A 13196-nucleotide genomic window follows, 5' to 3' on the forward strand; every position below is an offset into this window, starting at 1 on the left:
TGGCTGGCAGATTTTACCGCCAGAAATTGTCCTAAACACTGAATGATCTGTGAAACCTCGTTGGGTTCCTGGTATCAAAACGTTGTTTATAATACTTGACAAGATAAAGCCATACAAAAGTGTAGCAAGATTTGCACTTTGATTGGCAGAAAAAACAGCAAGGACAAATAATGGCCCTGTGACAATGGGGAATAGGTGAGGCCTTGGATTTGGAAAGCGGCACACCAAGTAGAATTAACGCGAGGGTTGGTACTGGGAAGTAGTAATATACTGGGATTGCTAAGTAGCAGCTGTTATTGTCCTTTTAATGAAAAAGAAAGTTGATGTGTTTATGCATAAATCAAAAAGAAAGTTGATGTCATAATGAATTGTGATGATGACATACTGAATAGTGATGATGAATAATGAATGGTGATGATAAATCAAAAAGAAGTTGATGTGTATATGCAATAATCAAAAAAAAGTTGATTTTATTTGCATTGATCTAAAGAAAGTTGATTCATAATGAATTTTGATGATGACAAAAGGAATGGTGATGGTAATAACATAAAAAGAAAGTTGATGTTTATGCATGAACCAACAAAACATAATACCAATAAAAAGAAAGTTGATGTAATATGCATAAATCTAAAGAAGTTGATGTGTATATGCACGAATGTAAATTCCACGCATCGACCCGGTATTGCAGCGTCACCGGGAACGGTGCACCCATCTTCTGTCTTCTGGAAAAACAATTAACGATGCACGTGAAGCTGCCCGTTGCCCCAAACTGTCAACGGACCTGAAGAGACATGCTTGCAGATTTTACCCCGCAGAAATTGTCCTAAAAACTGAATGATCTGTGAAACCTCGTTGGGTTCCTGGTATCAAAACGTTGTTATAATACTTGACAAGATAAAGCCATACAAAATAACATATAATAGTTTGTTTAAAAAACAAAATGAACTTAACATTAAACCTGTAAGCTCACTTGAAACTAGATGGGGAAAGTTGATAGTTGATCTTTTTACCCTTTGCTGTGGCTTAAAAACAGGTTCCACTGAGATCTGAACTCAGATCACTGGATTCAGAGTCCAGAGTGCTAACCATTACACACATGGAACCTTTTGGAGTGTTGTAAGGGTTTGCTAGGCAGTTTTTTTCATAATATCCACATGTGTGATATTAAAAGCACACACAATCACAAAGCAGATTAAAAAGCAAAAATTACTGGCTAATATTTGATTTTAGAGACATATATTAGGTCTATATATAGGGGCATAGGTTGCATACAGCTCTCATTTAATACAGGACCATTAAATCAGATCTTTCTGCAGACCTTCATTGGCTAAATAGCAATTCCCATACCGGAGTTGAACCCAGGCCACCTGGTTGAAATCAGAATCCTACCACTAGACCATATGGGACTGACTACATATTAATAACAGGGATTTCATAAATCAATTCATAGTCTGGCTGGAACTAGGCCTTCTCTTGAACGTGAATGAAGAAGCTTCTTAAGTAAGTTTTATCTTGAAGCTTTGAGTGTTCTTTAGGTTTTTATCTGCTTTAACTATTACCGGACAGCGGGGGCACGGAGCAGAGCAGAGCGGCCGTTAGGGAGGAATCCTCCTCCGTGTTCAGCTCCATTTTTAACTGGCGGTAAAATCTTAATGTGTCGGAACTTTATGACAGGACGAATAAATCCATCAAATCAAGTCCCCAATAATCAGCATGTGGCCTTGTTTTATTTCAGGTAGTCAGCATGGAGCTGTTCCACATTCCCAGACATTTAAACAAGTCAATCATTGGCGTTATTCTACGAGTCAGATGAATAATCAGCTGTTTGCTATTTGAGCTGCTCTGTTTCCTGCTGCTCCGTCATTCTTTAGTGTCCTCTGGAAACAGTTTGCTGTCCTTTATGTTTCTTTGGATGACATCATCAGTGTCTTTGCTTTAGTCTGAAGAAACTCCAACGATTTAAAACCACATGCAGTCACAGAAATACAAACAGGGAATAGAAAATACAGACAAAGAATATGTAATGAAACGTCCCCAAAGTAGGAAAATATAATGTTAATCTACCAAACAGCAATAACTGGAGAGCATCCAATAAACATGGCCGACTTCCAGTATGTCGGTAAGGAAGAGAGGAATGTTTGGATATATTACAGATTCATTTATTTTTATTTAACCAGGAACAATCCCATTGAGCTACAGTAACTCTTCTTCCAGGGAGTCCTGCAAAGACCGGCGGCAATAAGTTTCATAAAACATAAAAGACAGGACAATGGTTCCATACTACACCACAAATCTCTATAGATACTACACACACAAACAAGACATTACACTTAACTTAAGCTAATCCATACATGCAACTTAAAAGCAAGTTCCACTGGGATTTGAACTCAGAGCCCTGGATTCAGAGTCCAGAGTGCTAACCATTACACCATGGAACCTGCAAAAATTTTGCAAGGGTTTGCTTATCAATTTCTTTCATAATATTCACATGTGTGATATTAAAGGCAACAACAATCACAATGAAGATGAAAAGCAACAATTATTGCCACTTAAGTCATTTAGTTAGCTAAGCGTTCAGAGGATGTGGAAAAAGCAAGTCAAGAACAGGTTTTGAAGGACTTGCCACAGACAGTGAATACAGCAGTAGATATGTCTACTGTGTACAAACACATGGTAACTTTACATCTGTTTACAATAAAATGCTCACAAAACACTGTACTTGCATTTGCGTTTCTTGCGCACATTCATGTTCTCTTAAATGTAAAGAACATGGCAAACTGTTATGGATCCATCAAAGATGCTTATAAGTCCTACCTCAGAGCTCTACTCGGCATGTCTGACCACAACTCTGTTCATTTGGTTCCGTCTAACAAACCGGCCCTGAAGAGAAACAAGCCGAAACGAAACTTAGTTCCGGTTTGGTCAGATGAATCAATCCAGTGTCTACAGGAATGCTACTGCTGCACTGACTGGGATCTATTCAAAAACAAATGTAAGGACATTGATGAGATCAAAGAGACTGTTTCTGCATACATCCCCTTCTGTGAGGACTTAGTCATCCCTCGTAAATCTATCTCCATATGTCCAAATAATATACCATGGGTCTCCAAATCTGTCAAAAGCATAATTAGTCAACGAAATATTAGCTTCAACCAAGGAAATATTAGCTTCAACCAGGTTACATGACTGTCAGTTTTTATTAACGTTGCCCCCACGCTTAAAAACAAACAGGCTGCAATGTATAGTTAAGGTGCGTGACGAGAATTCTCACAACCCTCTGACTGACTTAAACTCTGTATATGAGACAAGGTCCCTCAAGAAGCCCAATAAGTCCTGGCCGACCCTAGTCAACCCCTGAACAGCTGCTTCATCTTGTTGCCGTCTGGACAAGGACAAACAGACACAAAAACTCTTTTGGCTTTTTATAAGTCATGTGAGGTATGGACTTCCGTGTAGTACGTATTTATTTTATTTCTAGATGTATGGCTGTTGTCTTGTATAACCTGTGTGTTTTAATGTTACATGGTGCTGCACAACAAATTGCCCCCCGGGGATAATAAAGACTCCTTGAACCTTGAAGGCAACTGGACTTGGTGAAAGGTCCTCCGCAGAAGTTTTGTCTCTCATCCAAGAGACTACTTTAGTTGGTTTTTTTACACAGAAAGGGTTGGACACAGAGCCCACTCCCCCACCCATATCTGACAATTGAAAGCTGTGGGGAAGTGGGGTTCCAAGGCTAATAGACCATTCAACAAGCAATTCTGATGCACTATACTGACCCATTCAGGATGAGCACTGTAAACTCTGACTGCAGCAACACAAGTTCAAATTTCAGTGATACCTACTTTTTATGGTGATTACGAGACTCAATGCAAAGTGGTATCCCCCATGTAACTCAAAGCCTATCACTTCCAGTCAATACTGTCAAATGTGGAGCTTCTTCAAGCTTCAACCAGGTGACTCCTCAACATGCCTCCACCAATGTACTGTTTTCAGTTTAAATGGCGAAGGACATTAAACTGTAAGCTCACTTTAAACTAAATGTGGAAAGTTGAAAGGTTGATTTTTTTCACCTATACTGTGGCTTAAAACACATTCCACCGAGATTTGCACTCAGATCGCTGGATTCAGAGTCCAAAGTGCTAACCATTACACCATGGAACCTCTAAAAGGGTTGCAAGTGTTTGCTTGACAGTTTCTTTCATAATATCCACATAAAATTGATATGATATGATATTGAAGGCACAGGTGACAATAATCACAACGAAGATGAAAAAGCAACAATTATTGGCCAACTTAAGTCATTTAGTTAGCTAAGCATTCAGAGGATGTGGGAAAAGGCAAGTCAAGAAGAAGTTTTCCAAAAGTAGAATGGGAGCCAGAGTGTTCCTCTCCTGTGGAACCAGGTTCCAGTTTGGGTTCAGGAGGCAGACACCATCTCCACATGTAAGAGTAGGCTTAAGACTTTCCTCTTTGATAAATCCTATAGGTAGGGCTGGCTTGGGTGAGTCCTGAACCATCCCTTAGTTGTGCTGCTATAGGCCTAGACTACCGGTGGACTTCCCATGATGCACTAGGTACCTCTCTCCTCCTCCTTCTCTCCATCTGTATGCAACCTCATATGCCTTTGAGATACAAGAACTTCTTCACTTGCGTAATGGCCTATTTGTGCAAACAAAAGGTGGATACAGGTGATCTTGAGTGTAGGGTTTGGTGATTTTATTACCCCTAAAGTGTCTGCAGGTGCTTAGCATTATTAGCACCACACTCAAACCATCTGAGATAACTGGCCTGTTTTTAAGTGTTTGAAAAAGAAAGATTTCCGGAAACAAACCAGGCGAAATCAAGCAAAATTGGGCCAGCTATGGATGGGCTACCTGGTTGTGTATGGTTTGTGGAGGTGGACTGGAGTTTCTAACCACAAAAGGACTCGAACCCTCAATCTTCTGATCCAAAGTCAGACGCCTTGTCCATTAGGCCACATGGTTACAAAAAAAAAAGGAATATTTCCAAATCTGAATTGTCAGGTTTATCTGAAATTCAGGAGGCGGTAACATTTGTAAGAAAGGCAGACTAATTAGGTGGCCATTTAGCTTTTGTTGAAGGAAATAGATTGAATGCTAGGCACATCAGTTACCTGACTCATATTTGCACTTGCTGAGCAGACAACCTTACAACTGTATGTTTTTGGCCTTGCTACAAAAGACGTGGAAAGCAGAGCTATAGAGATTGAGACTTGTTTGCGCTAATGGCAAATTTGTGCATAAAAAAGGTGGATACAGATGCTCTTGGGCGTAGGGTTTGGCGATTTTAGTACCCCTAAGTGTCTGGCGGTGCTTAGCATTTTTAGCACCACACTCAAACAATCTGAGCTAACCGGCCTGCTTTTTAACTGTTTAAAAAGAACAGATGTCAGAAACAATTAAGGCCAAATTGAGCAAAATTGGCCAAGTTCTGGAGAGCTGGATGAGTTGTACACTTTGGCAATTCTGAACACTTTCAGACACTGTTGTATCATGTAACATGCACAAGTCTTTAACCCTTGTGTTGTCCTCGGGTCAAATTTGACCGTTTTTTAATTTTTAATATCAGGAACTTGGCTTTCTTTCAACAATATTGCCTTAAAATAACATGGATGAATGTTATTCAGGTAAAAATGTATGATTACTTTCAGTGAATTGAATTTTGATTTTTATTGAATTGTATGGCATTGTAAAAAGTGCCCAAAACCTCGGAAAAAGTGACAAAAAGATACAGTAAGTGCTGAAAAAAAAGAGAAATTATTGTTTTTGTATAAGGTCATAAAACCTAGGTTTATTGGCTATGAATAAAAAAAAAAAAAGTGTAGAAAAAAACAGCAGAAACATTGAAAAAAGCACAAAAGATGATGGTCGATGGGAGACAACACAAGGGTTAAAAGAATTGTGGCTGTTTTTCATGCAGGTTTGCATCATAACAATGCGGGTGCTATCTCTAAATGAACAATGGCCAACCTACATCAATCTTGCTAGCACCCAAATCTCTGTGCTGATCTCCCTGCTTGGATGGCAAGTCATCTGGTGGATTTTTCCCGTCAAGAGGAAGCGGATCAAGAGGGAGAGTTGTTTTAATCGTTTTCACCAGCAATAAAGTTTATTTGTCCACAAATTGCAATAGGTTATCAACGTTTTCAGCGAAAAAGAATACCACAGCTCAAGTCCCTGATAAGGCAACAGCTTGATTGTGTGATATGTATGAAGTGCTCGCTAACGTCATCTGTCATGCAGGTTTGCAGGATGTTCACAGTCTGCTAGTGGCCATGATGAGTTGTGACTTTGAGCTTTTTAACCGTTTTGGTCAATTTAGCCAATTTTCAACCAGTTTGTGCAATAACATTTGGTGTTCTCAGGCATTGTGAAATTATGGTCTACCCTCCTGCTGTCCAGAAGACCGTGATCATGGCAACAGCTTAATGGTCTTCATTTACTTTAATTTGTAGTTCAGCAGATTGTTTTTTCCACAGCCAGCTGCTTTAGAAGCCTGGGTAGCTCAGTCGGTAGAGCATCAGACTTTTAATCTGAGGGTCCAGGGTTCAAGTCCCTGTTCATGTGTAAAGTTTCACATTCTGCTAGATGAGTTGTCCATTTGACATGCCTGAACACTTCAGATACTGCCATATCATTTGTTTCATGCACAAGTCTTTAAAAACAGATTTGTCGCTGTTTTTCAAGCATGTTTGTATCATAACAATGTTGCTGGTAAGTCTAAATGAACAATGGGCAACCTACATCCATCTTGCTAGCACCCAAATCTCTGTGCTGATCTCCTGCTTGGATAGTATGTCTAAGGACAATAACACATATGTTCTATAACCCTTTTCATTGGTTTGCTAACACTCTTAAAAAATTCCTTTCATTGTATCAATCTCAGAAATAACCAAAGAATGACAAATTCCATTTATGTTCTAGTACCAGTGTTCAACCACCTGAATGTCACTGTTTCCGCATTAGTTGTGTTTTTCTTGTTTTTAAAACACCTGCCCCGTGTGAGGTTGAACTCACGACCTTCAGATTATGAGACTGACACGCTGCCTACTGCGCCAACGAGGCTATGATGGCATTGCAATGGTTGGGAAAATTTCAGAAAAACTAACAATTTGGTCTTTAATCTCAATAAAACAATGTATCTGGAAACCTATGTACTCACACAAAGGCTAAAATTGACCCTAGATGCTTTGTCATGACCCCTGAAAAAGCAGGACAAAAGACCGTGTGCAAAGGTTGAAGGAAATGCGAGAATATGACCACAACAAAAGAAATGATAATTAAATGATGGGGTAGTCAGTTTAGTCAGTGGTGAATGTATATGCATGGATGAGTGTGAGGTATGGTGTCAGCGATTTATGCTGAACAGTGTAAAACTAACAAAGATGAGCGGGAGAGGTGCTGGACTGAGAGACCTCTAGGGCAATCACAGATGCACAACCAATAATAAAACACTACTGAGTGAATGCGTTCAGAAAATGAAGAACATTGTTCAGAAAGCTTAATGAAGCTTCATTTGACCATAACTATTAACCACCTGAACCTGGTAAAAGGTACTCATGCATAGCCAGCTAGTGATTTACCTTCTGAAGATGGTGGTCGGCATGCCAACGAGGCTTGGAAATTTGCAGTTGGTGATTCAGAGGAGATGTAACAGTTTAAAGTGTAAAGTAACTTAATTTTCTAAATTGTCCACCTACAGTGCCAACGAGAGCTCTACTCTAATATTACCGGGTACGCAATAGCTATTCAATTTAGAAGGTATTGTTGATCTCAGAAACAACGATAGACAGCACCATCTTATCAAAATGCCCATGTATGTGTTTGCAAAAACATTCACATGAACTTGCAAATCAATTGATGAGATTTTGGAGGTCAAGGTTCAATGTCAAGGTGACTGTGTCCTCATGTCTGTCCATCCATTCTTGTGAATGCAATATCTCTGAACGCCTAGAGGGAAGCACTTCAAAATCTAGAGGTCAAGGTTACTGTTTCATTATGTCTCCAGAACTGTATATGTATTTCTCCTGAACTGTTGAGTTTGGGTGCTGTAAAGCCCCAGTGGCCTAATGATAAGGCACTGGCCTCCTAAGCCAGGGATTGTGGTTTCAAGTCCCATCTGGGGTGGTTTTCAGCAGAGTGGCGCAGTGGAAGTGTGCTGGCCCACAACCTAGAGGTTGATAGTTCAAAATCATCCTCTGCTAACTCTGTTTTGCTGGTGACACAATGGTAGAAACTCTGAAAGGGAGATGAATCAAGAGATTATGATTTCCATGGTGAGATGAATCATGTTATAACTGCTGGAAAAGTTGTTGACAGCCCATGAAAAGTAGCAAATCGCGTTCTGGCAGTTTTCTGTCCATTTTAAAAAATTGACATCCACTACCCTGTCAGGACCCTGTAGTAATGCTGTCTTTCCAGTGATGTGATTGGTAAGTGGTTGGGCTGTTTACAGGTTTTAATCATATCCATCGGTTGCATGGACGGGACATCAATACCCTGGTTCTACCGCCTGATCGCTGTCTTGTCTTTGTCGTTCAACAACTATTTGGGCTCACACCTAACGCACCCAAAGCATCTCAGCCGAAAATCACACTGCACCTCAAAAGTGCTCTCAAGCACTCCCAGCTGTGCTTTTGCAGAAGAGCGCCTTGTTTTCTTTTAGCTTAGAAAAAGGCTTTAGCTTGACAAGGTAAACAAATTGATCCATAGTGCTACTCATTAGTGTGTCCACTTCAGTTATGTATTGAAGCACATCCTTAGAGCTAATGGCCCTCATTTATTAACCTAACGTACGACAGGCTTCCCGTGAGATTCATGAAACGTTCGTATCACACCAATCAGAGCGTAAGAATGATCGTACATTGATAAATGCAGCAGCTGGAAACGATCATAATTAAAATTATCACACCCCATTATATTCTCGGTTTTGAGGCATCGCCGCTACTATTTACGACATGGACAGACGTAATCCGGCTAAGAAGAGGCATTTTTCAGAGGTGGAGATTGCAAACCCTGACATCTCAGGTGCTCTGGTGCAGCCAGATACCACCAGGACCAGGAGCAGCCGGCTACCACCAGGCCCAGGAGAATATGCCACCTAAGAAAAATGCAATCCTACCCGATGAGGTTGAGGAGATAAAGAAATCTCTGGACTTCTTGTCGGCGGAGATTTCTTCTGTTGCAGTGCAGTGCAACAGAAGAAAAATCATAGATCTGATGAGTAAAATACAAACGCTAAACGGGCAAAACGTGGAGAAGATTGCTTTTCTGAAACTTGAGTTGCTGACCTCGAGCAATGCAATGTGATTATCAGCGGCCTGAGAACCAAACAACGGAACCATGCCAGAGTGGCCGCAGACGCTGGATACACCACTGCTAGGCTGAGGAAGCTCTCGAGGAGGAGAAGGAGACGCTGGAACAACAGGTGATTTGCTTTTTGGACAGCAAAGGCATTTATGTTGATAGCAGGGACATTGAGGATTGTCATACTCTGCCGAGCAAAAACAAACGGCCACTCCATTGGTAATAATCCGGTTCACCAACAGAAAGAAAAAGTCCGCACTTCTCAGACAAGGAAGGAAATTAAAAGGCATCCAAGTTTACATCAACAAACACCTCACCAAGAAAAATGCTGATATTGCCAAGAAAGCACTCATACTCAGAAAACAAAACAGATCCAGGCAACATGGGCAAGAAATTGTAAAATATACATCAAACTTCACGGGTTGACACCTGAGGCAGCAAAAGAGATTGAAGTGATTCTCATCAGGGACATCACCGAGCTGGATAAGTTTGAAGAAGGAATGAATCAAGAGCAACATAGGCCTACATAAGGTAACTGCATACAAACTGAATTAGACGTATCAAACACAATGATCATGGCAAACTTGGACAGAAACTTATCTGTTACATATAATCAACTGAACTTTCAAACTTTCAAATACACAGAACATAAACCACAAGATATTGAAAACAACATTGACCAATAATAATTTCTACAGTGGTTCTCACTGCCAGTGTGAATATTACACAGTTAAACCTGTTAGCTTACTGTAAACTAGATGTGGAAAGTTGAAAGGTTGATCTTTTTTACCTGTGGTGTGGCTTAAAAACCAGGTTCCACTGAGATTTGAACTCAGATCGCTGGATTCAGAGTCCAGAGTGCTAACCATTACACCATGGAACCTTTAAAAGTCTTGCAAGGGTTTGTTAACTAAAATGGACTAGTCCATACACACAACCTATATACATACTCTAAACAGAACAATACAGAGGCCGTCAGAGATGGCAAAAGTACTCACTGCCCGTGCTCAAGTAGAAGAAGAGATAATTGTGTTAACAAATACTCTGGTAAAAGTAGAAGTACTGATTTAACTTCTTTACTCAAGTAAAAGTACCAAAGTACAGGCTTAGCAATATAATTAAAATATGAAAGTAAAAGTAGCCTTATGAATGACAAGCTACCTGGGCCAGACAGATGTTACTAGAGAGCACACTGAGAAACTACAGTAGACATGGAGAAAAGACTCTTTATTCTTTATTCTTTATATGCCATTGCCTACATTTTAAATGGCCGTCTGCCAATAGGCCTAAAACATATATAAACATATAGCCTATTTATATTGACAGAGACTGGGACTCCAGGTTAATAAGATTCTGACCGAGTAGCAAGATATGAATTCAAGTGTGATTTTGTGAGAAGTCTGTGTATGTTCCAATTTAATTAGATTAAATTTTGTAATGGTAACTCCAGGGAAATTATTTGAAATTTAGTGAGGACTAGATTAGAACTGGATCTAAAGCTGATTGTGGTTTCCAACTTCGGCCCAGGTGTGTCTGTTAAAACACAGACGGAGACAACTCTCTGTTACTGCTTTATTACAATCAATCATCAGTATAAACATGGGGGGGCAGCTCTGCTATGAATGTGTGTGTGGTAATAAAAGAAATAAACAACATTGTAATGGCTACCATACACAATGTATAGGAATCTTACAGTGAGGAAAATAAGTATTTGAACACCCTGCTATTTTGCAAGTGCAGCTTAGGCATTATATGGTGTGTTGAGGTGCTACATGAACATTTCTGCAAACAGTCATAGCTCAGCTTATCATGTTGTTGTGGCCGAGTGGTTAAGGCGATGGACTAGAAATCCATTGGGGTCTCCCCGCGCAGGTTTGAATCCTGCCGACAACGAGCAGTGTCTTTTAAGAGTGGTACCAAACCAATGACACATCAGAGTATACCAAATCGCAGATGTGCCTTCATAAACAATATTGTCTTATCTCATAGGTACTGGAAGCCACCAGTCTCCACCAATGTATTTCTTATCAATCTGTGTTACAAGATTTGCAGTGAACGTTGTATTGTCCAGCAGAAAGACAACAGGTGTGTTACTTTTCAACTATGATTTATATCGTAGCAGTGCAAGCATTTTGCCCAGGTTTGATTTCCAGCCACCGCATATTTCAATTTCCTTGCGGGAGTCATCCCAAAAGGATTAATAAAGATAAGTCTAAGTCTATCTCAGAAAAAAGTCCAAAGAATTTCAAAATCTTCAGGGGATGTAGCTCAGTGGTAGAGCTCATGCTTTACATGTATGAGGACCTGGCATCTCCAGCAGGTATTATGGTAGAGTCTTTAAAAGAGACTGGTAAACAACACAACAAGCACTTTGAACGTACATATTTCACAGTTTCCATTTACAGTATTTATTACCTGTAGTGTAGTATATTTACTGTATTACACTCCAGTTTTTATGGGTAGCAGGAATAAAAGTGTATGAGCACTGTCTTTATTTATGGATGAAATAATCTCAACATGACAATAAGTTTACTCTTCAGCAGGTGGAGAGATATTTCACTTCAGACACTTGCAACATCAGAGGCTTTGTTAAACATCAACAGACAGGAAATATACTGCTGTGCACAGGAATTAGCAGAGGATGGTCTTGATCCATCGACCTCTGGGTTATGGGCCCAGCACGCTTCCGCTGCGCCACTCTGCTCTGCTGATAACAAACAGGGGCTGGAAAATATGTGATTGACATTTTGTGGGGAGATTTGGGAACCTGTGGCAACCAAGGTTCCAACATCTTACGGCTTGTAAAGTTAAACATTTGGGAGACCTTGCAACTGTCTTTTATTTGAGCTCCCTGATTACTCACACATGGATTATTCACATGTAACACTTGTGATTGGCTGGTGTTTTAAAAAAAAAGGGCATTGTGAGCACAGATATAAACATCAGTAAGGAGTCTACCAAGTTGCCTCTTATCATTTTAGTTTGGACACCCAGTGAGGCTTACAATGTAAAGAGAGGAGCCTGGTTGGGCTAGAACTCTCCTCTGCTGGATCGGGCTGTACTGCACCGCCTAATATACACCCTTGACATATGGATAGTCCTAATATTTATATACAGGCTTATATTGCAATCTCGTCACCCTACATGTAGGTGTACCTATATTTAAATAAACACACAGTAGCAAAGCTTATGCAGTGTTTTTTAATTTTACCTGTGTTTTTTTCTGTGAGGGGCAATACGCTTATTTATGTAGCATGGAAGCTAGCGTTAGCTAACTAGCAGCCAGCCTGCTTCCAAACAAATACTTTTTAATTATCTCAACACTTTTTAACAGTCAAACTGAAACACTGGCGGTGAGCTCCAGGTCCTGCAGCTGCAGACGGACATGGATAGCTTCAGTCCCGCTCACCACTAGTGTTGGTGGAATAGCAAGCTAGCGTTAGCAAACTAACCCCGCTTATAAATAAATACATTTTAATTATCCTAACACTTTAAACAGTCAAACTGAAACACTGGCGGTGAGCTCCAGGTCTTGCAGCCACGGACGGACCGCCATCAATGGGTATAATGCGTGCCTTTTAAATTACATTTTTATTTTTTTTAAGCGGGCTGGTTGGTTAGTTTGCTAACGCTAGCTTGCTATTCCACCAACACTGGCGGTGGGCTCCCGGGGGGTTGCGCCGCTGCTATCGGGTCTGGAGCTTTCCATGTCTCGCTGGAGATCAGATCCCGTTGAGGTCGGCAGCGGAGCTTTCTAGCGATGTTTCCCCGCTGGCCGAGCCCCACTGACGGCGGACCGTCTGCGTCTGCAGCACCTGGAGCTCCAGTGTTTCAGTTTAACTGTTAAAAAGTGTTGAGATAATTAAA

At 40.5% G+C, this 13196-nt stretch overlaps 2 non-coding genes across 2 annotated transcripts; one reads left to right on the forward strand and one right to left on the reverse strand.

Annotated features, from left to right (window-relative positions):
* Positions 1 to 10140: 10140 nt before the first annotated feature.
* trnaq-cug (transfer RNA glutamine (anticodon CUG)) lies at positions 10141 to 10212 on the reverse strand. The gene has a single exon. It is a non-coding gene; the product is annotated as a tRNA-Gln (tRNA).
* A 928-nt stretch (positions 10213 to 11140) lies between these two features.
* trnas-aga (transfer RNA serine (anticodon AGA)) lies at positions 11141 to 11222 on the forward strand. Its single transcript has one exon. It is a non-coding gene; the product is annotated as a tRNA-Ser (tRNA).
* Positions 11223 to 13196: the final 1974 nt, after the last annotated feature.

This window comes from Etheostoma spectabile, unplaced genomic scaffold, assembly GCF_008692095.1.
Source record: "Etheostoma spectabile isolate EspeVRDwgs_2016 unplaced genomic scaffold, UIUC_Espe_1.0 scaffold00018835, whole genome shotgun sequence".
In the NCBI taxonomy this organism is placed as follows: domain Eukaryota; kingdom Metazoa; phylum Chordata; class Actinopteri; order Perciformes; family Percidae; genus Etheostoma; species Etheostoma spectabile.